Source organism: Lactuca serriola, chromosome 9 (genome assembly GCF_051521515.1).
Source record: "Lactuca serriola cultivar US96UC23 chromosome 9, Lser_US96UC23_V15, whole genome shotgun sequence".
NCBI classification, from domain to species: domain Eukaryota; kingdom Viridiplantae; phylum Streptophyta; class Magnoliopsida; order Asterales; family Asteraceae; genus Lactuca; species Lactuca serriola.
In genome coordinates, this window is record NC_136416.1 from 80,794,054 (window position 1) to 80,807,659 (window position 13,606).

Consider the following 13,606-nt stretch of genomic DNA (forward strand, 5'->3'; position numbering starts at 1 on the left):
AATATAGAAAATCCAAAGCCACTTATGAAAAAACATATGGGGTTTACATAATAGAGCTAATAAGAAAGTATGGTAATAATAATTTCTCAAATGCTCTGGCGATCTCGCTCCTTCCCCCGGCGGGTGCAAACGCCGGTCAACAATCTGTCAATGACTCCTCTCTGATCAACACGAGCAACTTGGAATCATGTCTGAATGATGGAGACTTGATGATTCATGGAATATTAGTCGAAACAACTTTGATGGGAATCAGAACTCAAGAACCTATTAGAGAAATTGTGATCAAAACCCTACTGCAAAAAAATTCCACATAAGCCCTAATGCCACTTCATTTTATGTAACAAAATTTCTAGATTTTGTAAGTCCTTCTGATTTGTGGCATGACTATGAAATAATTGAGAAAGTAGTTGATGTGTTTATTTCGAATAAGAGATCCCGTTTGGGCAAAATATTTGGGTTTGTTAGATTTTCGAATAAGAGATCACTCATATCTGTGACGTTTGGTTTGGCTATCACAAACTCTTTGCTTTTATTCCTAGAATTCCCAAACCGGTTAATTCCTCATCCCATCACCTTCAAGTGCCATCCAAAGTTGAGAAACATTCTCCCCCGGATATCTCTTATAATAGTGTCGTTAGAGGTTCCTCCAATGTTGATCGTGATCGTGAGGAGATCCTTGTCCTCCTTTCGGGTGATTCTTTAATGGAAAAAAGAAAATGTGCTTGCCTTCTCAACGTTAGAGACTTCTCCACATTACCCAATATTCGGATGCTTTGTTTTGATGAAGGGTTTGAGGACTTTGATATTTGTCATGTTGGTGGTCTTTGAGTAATGTTTGAATTTAAAAATAAAGATGGGCGTAAAAAATTCATAACTACTAATGTGATGAATCACTTGTTCATGGAGAAACAGGCACGGGATATATCTTTTGTGCCTCTGGAGAGACTTGTGTGGGTTGATGTAGAAGGGCTACCTTTACATGCATGGAGTAAAGATGCTTTAAGAAAAATTATTGCAAAATGGAATACTCTTTCACATCTTGATGACGATCTTGGTGATGGCGTTTATAGGAACTGTATTTGTATTTTGACTTCTTTCCAAGAAATCATCTTGGAGGTGATTAAGATCCAGGTTGATGGCACCTTTTTCTTGATTCGTATTAAGGAGGCATCGGGTTGGACCCCTTTTTTGCATCCGAATTGCCAACGTCAACTTCTGAAAATCGTGAGACCCATGGTCCTTTTGAAGAAGAGGATGATGTTCATTCCATGCATGATTAAAGAAGAGAGATCAGAAGATCCTTTTGGTATCTATGAAACGTTGGAAAACATGCAAAAAGATGAGAAAAGAAACTTTGATTCCAAAATACAAAGATGATGGTTTTGGAAAAAAATGTTGCTGATGTAAATTTAGAAGGACATTTTAGGAAATCTTTTGTACAAGAACCTACATTCACTATTTTGGATCATGTGCATGATGCAATTCACCCTCCCCCCCCCCCCTCGCGCGAGTGACATCCCCAAATTCACGATCATTTTAAAATAATTATTAATGCTTATTTAAAAATCAAAGTATCCTTTTTGAAAAGTTGTATTGCAGAATTTGTTCCTAGAAAACATGATAATGATGTTATCAAAGCATTTCCGAAGAAATATATTTTATTTATATTAAAACATTGGGATGTCATCGTCAATACAAAAACATAAGTATAAACAGACCTCACATTCATTTACACTCATGATTTACATCTCCTTTAATCTCTCAGTGTAATGTGCCTTCGCATCGATGCCAATGATACAAATAAACTAAGTGGGTCAGGTTGGGAAACCTGGTGAGTACATAGGGTTTTTAACCCACAATAATATAGTTAATTTGTTTCTTCACATACTTCATGTCAAACAAGTAACCCGATTACCCATCCTCATTATCTTTATTTAATCTTCCCTAAAGATTTACCCTAAGGGTTATCTCCTACGTCATATTTACCTCTCATCGCCTTACATCACATTTCCTTATATGTTTGTTCCTAAGGACTTTTCCTAAGGATCATCTCCTACATCACATATACGGTACTAATTCGGGGATTACTCCCCCCATATGTGTCCAGTAAGGGTTAGAGTATTATCGCATGAGTATGTAGTTACTACATCGCCTATAATCGTAATTCGTCACCTACAGGTTATGAGCCTGCCGGTGTTTCCCCATGACTTGTTTAGATTAGTCAGTGGTTGCAATCTATACTCTGGTAGATGACTACATCTCAAGTCAAGGTTATGGAATCTCCTAATCATCTCTCATCCCACATCACCTATTTAGCATCACCTATCTATCATCACCTAGTCATCACCACCTTTCTGTCATCACCTATCTCTAATCACCTGTCGTTACCCAATACGTATTTATTGGTATATAATACTTATATATTTAAATCAGTTAAACATCATTTCATAATATTTTATCTAACACATAATATTCTTAGCACAATAATAAGCACATAAGCATGTAATTTATCTAGATACTTCGTATCTATGTGTAAGATGAAAGTAAGTATGCACTCACTTGTTAAAGTGACGAATCGAAATTTGGACAATGTTTCACTTCTTACAATTATATTTTCCTTTGACGAAACCTAGTATTATTATTACTAAGTTTTAGTCTAATATTTATTCCGACTAATTATTAGTCTAGATTTATCATTAACTCAAAGTCTACTTTCATGATCTATCAAGCAAGGAACAACCAGGTAGGATCATATCGGAGGTATGATTCATTTGGTATACGAAGTATACTGTTTGGAAATCCCATTTTAAACACCTCACTAAATCATACCTTAGACATCATCCCTGTAAGCAGATCAAACAATATAACAACTTAGAATCACCGATAAATCTTGTTTCTAGGTTCATAATAACGATAATAAACTTCAACATAAGTTATACTTAATGTAGGATAAGCATAACTCACTTACAAGGGGGTTTAGAGAGGAACCGGGCTCTGTGCAAGAAGAACTTCTGAGCCGAAAACTCTTCTTCTCGGAGCCTTCTGGCGCTCCGAGACTCGCCTCTAACACTTAGGAAGTGCTAGGGAAAAACTTAGAGGGTTTGGCGGTATTAGGAGAGAAAGGATAAGAATTATGTGAAGAAAATGAGAGATTTTCGCCTCTATTTATAGGTTTTCCAAGGTCGATTCACATCGTGACCTTGCGTAGGCACCAAGGCTTTGTCTAGTGCTGCCACGTGGCGCAGGAGGCAGGTAAAACATCCAATTTTAAAATAAATCACAACTTTCTCATACGATCTTCGCTTTTGACGTTCTTTATATCCACGCGTAGATATTGACAAGATCTACAACTTTCGTTTAGACTCCATTGGCTATTTTGACTTTATTTTCAAAGTTATATTTTAACAGGCTTAGACAGTTAAAGTCCGTTAAAAATTCATAACTTTGTCATCCGACGTTCGATTTCGACTCTCTTTATATCTTTGAGCTCCTATTAACGAGATCTTCAATTCTCGTTTAGGTTGAGTTGGATAGTAGTTGATCAATCTAAAATATTATTTCTGGGTTGTATACTGCTATGCATAATCTTACAAAAACCATAACTTTCTCAAACGAAGTCAGATTTGGACATTCTCTATATACACGATATTGGTTTAGCATCTACTACGACTTTCGTTTAGGTTGCTAAGGTTAAAAAATAATTGACGGGTCGTAATGTCTTCGTTATAAGTCGGATTTCAATGTTCTTTATATGTACGGAATCCTTGTGACATATACTATAACTTTGGTTAATATTATTTATTCTAAATAATCTTTTATAAAAAAAATCATTTTTAACTCTTATTGTCTCTAAATTGACTACCCAAAATCTGCGGGCGTTACACACCCCCCCCAATGGTCATTCTCCAATGGATAATAATCAAAAAGTGCTACCACGGAGGAAACAACTCACCCCTTGACAACAAATTCTGCCACGAAGAACCCGACAACATCATCGATGTCACCTGATGTTGCTGTTGCTGTTGGTCACGAACCTGATGTTGGACCTCACATCCCTTCAGTAGCTCCGATATCTTCGGACTCCTCACACACGGGAGGTCAATCTACAACTAGATGAGGTGGAGGAGTCTCGGTTGGCTTTTCGGGTGGTTTTGGTCGCATGTCGGGGGTGGTAAACTCGAAAGATTCATTGACACACCCCGCTAGTTTTTTCTTATTATTTAAGTGAAGATGGATATTCTGAATTCTCATTTAATAACTGCTCATTTTTTTAATGAAATTCAAAAAACATTTGATATCGGAAGAGCTATAGGCTATAATATGGATGAGTGCTTTGATCGAGTGAAAGAAATAGTTGAAAGCCACATGAATAGATAAATCCTCCCATGAATTGTCTATCAATAAACATTCAAGGAGCAGGTTGTAGTGACAAGCAGGTGTGGGTTAAAACCTTATATTAAAAACGTAAGGTGAATTTTTTTAGCAATTCAAGAATCTAAATTAGAAGTTGTGGATTTATTTACGATTCGGTCCTTAGTGGGTGCCGTTTCATTTCCTCATGCTTTCTCACCTTCTCGTGGCACCTCGGGTGGTATTATTGTTATTTGGGATCTTGTATTTCTAAGAGAAGGGTGATTATTTATGATTATTTTTTCACAGATGAGGCCATTTGTTCGATATTGGATTTGGTAGTTCTTTTTATTTCGGTTTATGCTCCTCAAGAGGCCGAGGCGACGAGAACCCTTTAGGAGCAGCTCCAATAGATGATTACCTCGTTCCATGGAGAATGTGTATTGATAGGAGACTTTAATGTTGTTCGTGATGATTTTGAAATATTGGGGTCATAGTTCCATCCCGCTATGGCCGATTGCGGTAATCAGTTCATTGTTCAAACTAAATTGATTGATATTCCTTTGGGAGGGCCTAGATTTACTTCTATCGATAAGGGGGTTCCAAGTTTAGTAAGTTGGATAGATCTTTGGTTACAAAAGGTCTTACGGGTTCTTTTCCACATCTCACTAACATGGTTATAGAAAAGAAGATTCTCGACAACTTCCCTATTCTTTCTTCGGAGCATAGAGTTGATTATGGTCCTTGTCCTTTTCGGTTATTTAATTGTTGGTTTGATATGGAGGGTCTTAATGAGGTGGTCCCGGGAGTCTTAGAAGCAGGGGGTTCATTCTAATAATCCTTGGATTATTTTTAAGAAAAAACTACATCTTCTTAAATCTAACATTAGGGTTTGGAAGTCTTCTTCTCATGATCAGTTGGTTTTAAAAGAAAGGATATACAAAATTTATTAGAATCCATTGATGCACATCTCGGTGATTAGGGTTTGGCTTCTATACGTGAGCAACGGATTTTGACATAGAAAGAAATTATTGATATAGAACATTTTATCTCCTGTTGATTTAGTTGAGAAAGATAAAAACCAGTGGGGTATTGAGGGAGATGAGAATTCAGGGTTTTTCCATGGAATGGTTAATCAGAAGAGGCGTCAACTAGCTATTTGTGGTGTGTTGATTGACAGGGTGTGAGTTGTTGATCCGGGCTTGGTGAAGGAGGAGTTCTAGTCTGTTTATGCATCACTTTTTTCTTGTCAGACATGTCTGAGTCCTAAGACAAATGCGTCTTATTTTCTACACTTTCGGAATCTTAAGTTCAGTTTATTCATGCTCCTTTTTCTCGTGGTGAAATTAAACGTGTGATTTGGGATTGTGGTTCATCTAAATCGCCTGGTCCTGATGGCTTGTCCTTTGGGTTTATTAAGAGATATTGGGATCCTATCTCAGATGATATGGTATATTTTGTTACTCATTTTTATAGTCATTCACATATTACTGTGGGGTGCATTGCATCTTTCTTTACCGTTATCCCAAAATTCAGATATCCAAAGAATGTAAGAGATTTTAGACTTATTAGTCTAATTAGGTGCCAATACAAAATTATTGGTCAACTTTTAGCTAATAGGTTAGCAGAGGTTATTGTTTCTGTGGTGAGTTTATAGGAGTCTACTTTTATTAAAAGCAGACAAATATTGGATGGCTGATTTCTTCTCAATGAGATTGTCTCTTGGTGTAAGATCTCGAAAAAACCTCTTTTGGTGTTTAAAGTGGATTTTGAAAAGGCGTACAATTGTATTTCGTGGGACTATCTCATTGAAATCATGCATATTATGGGTTTTGGTCCTAAATGGCGTGGTTCGATTTTAGAGTTGTTGAGTTCTTTGAGAGCTTCAGTTTTGGTCAACAGGTCCCCTACACAAGAATTTCAAATTCAGAGACCTTGAGACAGGGTGATCCTCTTTCTCGCTTTCTATTTATTTTGGCGATGGAGGGCCTACATGTGGCTTTGTAAAGAGCTTGGATGACTAATGTTTTTAGGGGGATATCCGTTAGTGGCATATAGATTTCACATCTTCTCTATGCAAATGATGTAGTGTTACTTTCACCTTGGAGTTTGGATAGTGTGAATCATATTGTCCGTATTCTGCAGTGTTTTTTTTATGGCTTCGGGTTTCAAAATCAATTTACAAAAAAGAAAATTGATTGGTGTTGGGGTTACTCCTTCTCAGATTGTGAGTACGGATGGTTGCATGGGTTGTGCGTCAGATTCCCTTCTTTTTATTCATCTTGGGGTGCCGGTGGGTCAAAACATGTCGCGAGTGAATGCTTGATCCTTTCCCTTGGATAGATTTTGTTCCAAGCTTTTAGGATGGAAGGCTAAAAGCCTTTCCGTTGGCGGACGTCTTACTTTGATAAAGTCTGTTTTGGGATCACCGGGTAGTTATTTGATGTCGATATTCCTACTCCGATTATGGTTCTTAGTTCTTTGGAGTCGTTGAGGGCTAGATTTTTATGGGGTGCTAACTTAGATGAAAGACATATGCATTGGATTAGATAGGATATAGTTATGGTGTCTAAACGGGTAGAAGGCCTGGGAGTTGGGAGCTTATTTGCCCAATGACTTTTAGATGGAAATGGAGATTCTTCTATTTTCCTGACTTGTTGTGGGTGTGGGTTGTGAAAGCTAGATGGTGGTTGTTCTTCTTTGTCTCATCGTTGTTCTAGCAGGGGTCATTGGAACAACATCATTTGTATGCTTTCCTATCTTCATGATCGTGGATTGACTTTATGGCTATGTGTCATTTTAGAGTGGGGGACGGGGCTTGTACTTCTTTTTGGCAGGATATCTGGTTGACTGAATCGGCTCTTGCAATTTCTTTTCATAGTGTCTTTGCACTGAATAATCACAGACTGGAGTCTGTTAGAGATCGAATCTCTCTAGGTTGGGGTCCGGACAACCTACGACGTTTACCGAGGGGTGGAATTGAGCATACATAATGGGAAGATTTCATGGCGCTTTTGAAGAGCTTTCAGTTTCAGTCTAGACCTGACAGATTGGGTTTGGTTTGAGATGCTTCTGATACCTTCTTCGTCTCTTCGACTTATGAGTTTATTGATAGTGGTATGCTCGCGGTGACTAGTCTGAGGCCAGGTGGAATAAATGGGCTCTCGTTAAGATTAATATCCTTATATTGAGAGTCATGTGAGATAGTATTCCTACTAGGGATAGGCTTTCTCATCTGGGTATCGTGGTGGAGTCGATTTTTTTCGTGTTTGCCATAAATTTGTGGAGTCAATTGATCACATTTTTGCAGGATGTACTGAATTGATTGATATTTGGAGACGTTGGGCTATTCGGTGGAATGTACAATTACCTAATCAACTTTCCATTATTTCGCTCATTTCTTGGGCCGATTCCATTACTTTGAGGGGAGGTCAACGCAAGGCTTTTGATGCAGTTATCTTGACGATATTTTGGTGTATTTGGAATTTTCGAAATTCCACGGTTTTTGGAATGGTTACTCCTAGGAAATCCTTTCTTTTTGTTGAGATCGTTGATAGAGCGTTTTTTTGGATTCCCAATAGATGTAGCAAAACTAAGTTTGGTTGGACTCCTTGGTCCACAACCCGACTCTAGTCTCTATTTTGTTGTAATGGTTTTTTCCTTTCTAGCTTCTTGCTAGTTTTTAAAATATCTTCTATCATTTCAAAAAAAAAGTATGGTAATAATTATGTAAATCATATTAAAACCTACTAATGCATTTTCCTATATATACGGCGAGAAAAAATATATATTCAAAGGAAATAAACTATTTTATGACTTAGTTTGGTTAAAAATGACTTGCAAATCATTTCATTTTTCCGGGTTTCAGGTCCATTTGGATCTAAACCTATAACAAGTTCCAATTACCTATTTCTGGTTTCGTACTCACTTTATCCGGCCCGATACCTAGAACCGAATCAAAACCGGTTCCCTTATACCGGTTCAGTTTCTGGTGTTCAAATCCTTCAATTCCGGTTTCCGGGTTTTTCGGGTCCGGAGTAGAACCCACTTTCACCCCTAATTATGATTTTGGACTTATGGTTATGGTTACGGTTTCATCTAAAAGATATGTATGCTAAGTTGCTAACTTTAGATTTTGTTCAGGGATGCAATACAATAATAAATTTATTATTTAATTAGTTCCATCACATCGCAAAACACTGTAAAATACTTTTTAAGATATGCACATATATAACAACCAAGCCACATAACTCCACCCTTCATTAGTCATGTCGTTTTGAAAACATTTCATATAGTGATCAAACTAAGCATCCCATGCACATGATATCTTGTATGAACGAACCTTGTGTCACAAAAATACATGCAAATTTCTACAAAAATCGAACTGTTATCTACGGAAAATTTAATTTATTTGGTTATATAACATCAAACACAACTCTATTCATTTATCCCTCCACTAGCACCAAACCGAAAGTGGTACTTAATGGGCAAATCTTAAAGCAACAATTTGAATGTGAATTTTTAGTGAACTTCGCACCAATGTCTAAAGGCATCATTATTATGTTATTATAACGCATCCATGCACTTTTGCTTTATAACCAATAAAGCATTTTGTGGTGTAAAGTTTTCCCCCACATGTCATAGCAATACTCGTTTTGAGATGAAACCTCTTTTCATAATCCCATTTTTGTGGATTTCAGCTTCGAAAAGCAAAGCCCATGGCTCTAGCAAGTGGAGTGCACTAGAAGTTAGAATGTTCAAGTAACATGTCGAGGAAAGCAAGTGACCTTTACTCCATTGGCACAACTCTTAAATTGTGAGTTACATCCTTTTATTCATCAAGAACAATTTTGATAAGTAATATAATTAATATCACATTTTGGTCATAAACTCTCGTCAATTTATTCAAAAATAACAAATATTTTAAGTGCATTCTTGAACATTTTTATCTCGTTTTGATTATAATATTGTGACTTACAATAGCATGACAAACTTGTTATTTCCATCTACGCACACAAGTTTTGTTTAAATTCTGTCCACGTGTCGATGTCCGCATAGATTTTATTTATTTATTTTAACTCTTAACAACATATTTTTTTTTTGAATGACTAAATTTTATAAAAGCCAAAAACTCTAGCAAAAAGTTTGAAGGAAACAAATAGTTTAGTGAACATTAGAGTCAAACTCTCTAATTAATTTGTAACGTCCCAAAATTTAACCTAAAATATTCATTTAAAAAATTTAAGTGTTTATTCAGTTCATCACTTACGAAATCTTAGATAAAACCATTTAACTAAAAACATTTATTGAAGTATCATCAAAAGTTATCATGTGCACAAATCTCTCATGGATGCAATGCAATCGAACCTTACCCCTCATTTAATATAAGAAAAACATGAAAACATTTAAACCACAAACCGTAAGCACAAAGCTTAGTGAGTTTTCCTAAAATATCACATACAACATAACACAAATAAAAAACTATGGTTTATCAGCAACCCGGAGACTACCTGAAGTCTCAGTGGGAAAACAACATGTCATGTGGGTTATCGGCAACCCTGGAGACTACCTGAAGTCTTATTGGGCAGACAACACGCCTCGTGTGTTATCGGCAACCCTCAAAACTACCTAAAGTCTCAACACACATAGTAACACATATCACAGTACTAACAAAGTAATGTAAGAAGACTCACATTAGTCTGTTGATAGCTAGATAATCTTGCACACACAAGCAATTGGAGTAAGGACTCCTCATACTAAACACATCCACAACCAAACCCCAATTAACAATTAAGATAATAATTGTGACAACCCATAGAATATGTCATTGACCGCCGTTAAGATTTAACAATAGGACGTAAGAATAAAATAAAGACAACCTTGTAACCACCCGATATATTTTAATATATTCGAAAATTCCATCCTTAATTATGTCAATCTTAAGGCTAAAAAATAAGTGTGAAAAAAGTCATGTCACTTTGAGAGCATGTTAGCATACTTAGACTCCCTAAGATACCGTGATTCTAGAAATATAAATTCCGTAAGAATCCGACACAGTATGGGTGAGATATGACATTTATGGTAAATAAATATTTACCGCAATTAAAAAGTTACGATGACAAACACTACAAGAGATTGATTGACTTTTGGAGAAAGTCATCAACTAAACAATCGTAGTACTACTTAAAGTATGAATTATAAGGCAAAGAACGCCTAAAATGGACGTTATATGTGAGAGTTATGATTTTTATAAGATTATAATGGTAATAAAAACACATCAAAAAACGTAAGTCAAAACTACACAAAACGACCAAAAGGAAAGTCGTAGAGAATGACGAGACCTACATGGATATATAAGAGTTGTTGAGAACGAAGTTCACATGCCAGAGTTATGAAAATTTGAAGTTGAATTTTTACCATCACACACGCTCATGCACAGTGCGCGCACTAACACCCGATTACGTCGAGATACATGATGACATGGCATGCTGAGACGAGGACACATGACACCATCGTATGATTCACGCATATTTGCACGGTGCACACTCTAAACTTGCTATAAATATCAGGTCTCGGCAACTCATCTGCCTCACACCTTTCATCGATTCTCTCTCCATAGTGTTTTGTGTGCTATCACTCGGCCAACTCTCAAAGTGCTAACTTGTTGTTTCTACCTTACACCAATGTTTTCAAAACTCACATGTGAGCTTCACGGCCTCATTTTTCAGATTTTTCGGGGATGGGGGGATACATGTCTAAATTACAACTTTACATAGTTATCACTAATTATAGTTAGATAATTATGTCCATAACATTAGGATGATATTAGACCCGGTAGATACTCTGCCCAAACTTTGTAGCTAATATTATGCCTTCTTGTTATGCTAAACCAGTATGATAGATAAGATCATACCTAGTTGTTACGTTGGTCAGTTGCTAGGAAACGCTGAAACTCGTTATTATAGCCATCTTTGGATAAAGCTTAGTACATAGTGTTACTTTGCCCAGATTCTCAGCTACGCAAAACACACTATATATATATATATATATATATATATATATATATATATATATATATATATATATATATATATATATAAGTATATTGTACAAATACAACGCGAATAACAACTCGACCGACCAGGGGAGGCCCCCATGACAAAAGTTAGATGAGACACAATTCATCAGCACATTGAAAGATTTTTGGCTATCGTCCGGCCTATAATCGTTAATTCTTAAGTGAGAGAGAGATATGTAGAGATTTATATGTGATTAACACTCCCACCTATGGTTGGTAGCTACAACCCAATGACAAGTCGAAGCAGACATAACTTTCTAAACACAGCAACGTCTGATGAAGCGTCGTGGTATTTTCAAGATCAACAGCCATAGCTCGATTATAGGAACTCATCGTAACTTTGTCAAACTAAAACTACATATCATAATATACTACTAGGAACTAATCCAATTAAGTAGTGATAGTACACATAAACTCAAGGAAGCGAGTTTAGGTCAACCAACACCTAACTATCTTAGACTACCACTAGGAAGCTACCTATGGAAGTAATGGTAGTACTCAAAACTCAAGGAACTTAGTTTAGGATAAACAAAACAACTAAAATACTCACACACATTTTATAACAATAAAACCTGTGGACTCACCCACATTATGTTGATCTCTCAAGCCACATGTATTCTCAGGAGAATAAACTCATCTGAAGGAGGAGATAACCCTAGTGGTGCAACCTAGAACCTATGTACTTTTCTTTTGTAACCTACTTGTACCTTGAAATATTATTTAATATATTTTACATAATGAATAAATAGCTATGTTTTTAGCACATCTTGTGTATTATTCAACACATATATTGGCCTGAAATCCCAACATACTAAAGTCACATAGCTTGGCGCTTCCGTCGTCGGCTAGGGGATGGATCGTGGAGGTCAGCTTCCTCATCAGAGAAGGAGCGTATAGTACTTGATGACTCAGTCAATACCCTGAAGGATGGTGATGACTTGTAGCCCGATTATACACCTGCTGAGCACCCATCATAGTCAGCCCTTTCACCAGACTACACACCGGCTGGGCTAGAGCTTCTTAGTTCCGAGTACGAACCCGGCGAGGATGAGGAGGACACTACCACCTCACCAGAGACCTCACCACGCCGCCCCACTCCTTCACACCAGGATTACAGGACACCCAAAGGTACTCTGGTGAAGCAGACCCCAAGGAAGGTTGTTGTTATCCCCTCACAGAAGAGGACAACATCCCCACCAGCATCACTGCCGACAACAAAGAAATCTCGCGGAGACGTTGTTTAGATGCCCCATATATTAGCCTCGACATATGAAGAGGCTATCAACTTATGGTTCAAGGTAGGGGAGTCATCCACTGCACCTCATCTACCTCGGATACCCCTGTGGAGCGGGCCATCTCTCTTATGGTGCCTCGCACCGCCCATCACTTAGATTGTATTGGAGCGATGGACACAGATCTTTTTATTGAGGACGACCTTGATGCAACTCATAGAGAGGGTGTAGTAATTGGAGGATGAGAGAGACTTGATGGAGATGAGGACCTTACTCATGCAAGATCAACTGCAGGAGGACGAGAGGAGGCCTAGTTCCATCACCAGGTGCTAGATGAGGTGATTAGCCACACATATCGATTAGTTCTCCAGGTGGAGAGGACGGAGTCTCGAGTCTATCTTTTTCATGTTTGGCTAGGGTTTGTATATAGACAGTTAGTCCAGCTGATGGAACTTCTTATAGTGTAATGTGGTTTTTAGTGTTCTTCTGTTTTGTCCCTATCATGGTAGCTAGGAGGGATACAAATACTTTTCTTGTGGGTTAGGGTAGTAGGAAAAGCTTACATACGTATGTTTTGTAATCACAAAGCTTTTCCTACCTAACCACACCCTGTTTAGTAACTTCGGCATTATATATATATATATATATATATATATATATATATATATATATATATATAATACACACCTAGTTTCATGAAATATGTGTTGTTATTGTTGTTCCCATTAACATTAACACTAACACAACACAAATCAACCATGAGAGTACGAACTTGCTAATTCAGACAAATTAACTAATGTCTCGACACTAACTTCAGGAATCTAGAAATGGAAACCTCGAGAATTACCAGATCTAGTCAAGGTCTTTAAGCTGAGCAGGATGCTCAGTACGCATAAAGTAACCCACCCCTAGACCATGCAGTCGTTTAGGCAATGGTCAAACAGAG